Source organism: Penaeus monodon, chromosome 21, assembly GCF_015228065.2.
Source record: "Penaeus monodon isolate SGIC_2016 chromosome 21, NSTDA_Pmon_1, whole genome shotgun sequence".
NCBI classification, from domain to species: Eukaryota; Metazoa; Arthropoda; class Malacostraca; order Decapoda; family Penaeidae; genus Penaeus; species Penaeus monodon.
The window spans coordinates 42,727,729-42,728,112 of record NC_051406.1 but is presented as its reverse complement, the minus strand read 5'-3'; the positions used below and the strand labels follow the sequence as shown (position 1 = coordinate 42,728,112).

General features: G+C 33.3%; 1 protein-coding gene across 1 annotated transcript in view; it reads right to left on the bottom strand.

Moving 5' to 3' along the window:
• LOC119586524 (XK-related protein 7-like) overlaps positions 1–384 on the bottom strand; it is a 3,775-nt gene that overhangs the window by 2,873 nt on the left and 518 nt on the right. The gene's annotated exons all lie outside the window — the stretch shown is intronic.

Sequence of the window (384 nt, the reverse complement as noted above, 5' to 3'; positions counted from 1 at the left end):
CGTCAGGGAGAATACTGCTTCTCTTAACATCACTATTAATATTACCGTTCATAATTCCAGAACTGGCAACCCTCTTTGACCTTTGCCTCTTGTTCTTTCTTCTTTTCCTTGTTTTATTGTCATCTTTTTACTTTTTTTCTTTTTTTCTCTCTTTTTTTCTCTCTTTCTTTCTTTTCTTTGACCCCTATCTAGTTTGTTTTTTTATTTTTATATGTATATATTTTTTTCTTTTTCACTCCAATGGCTTTCTTTTCTTTTTATATTTTTGTTATCTTTTCTTTTTTTTCATCTTTTTTTATTCACTTCTTCCCCTTTTTCATTTCTACACACCTCCCCCCCCATTTCTCCTCCCCTTCAACCACCCTTCACCCACACTCCATCCCC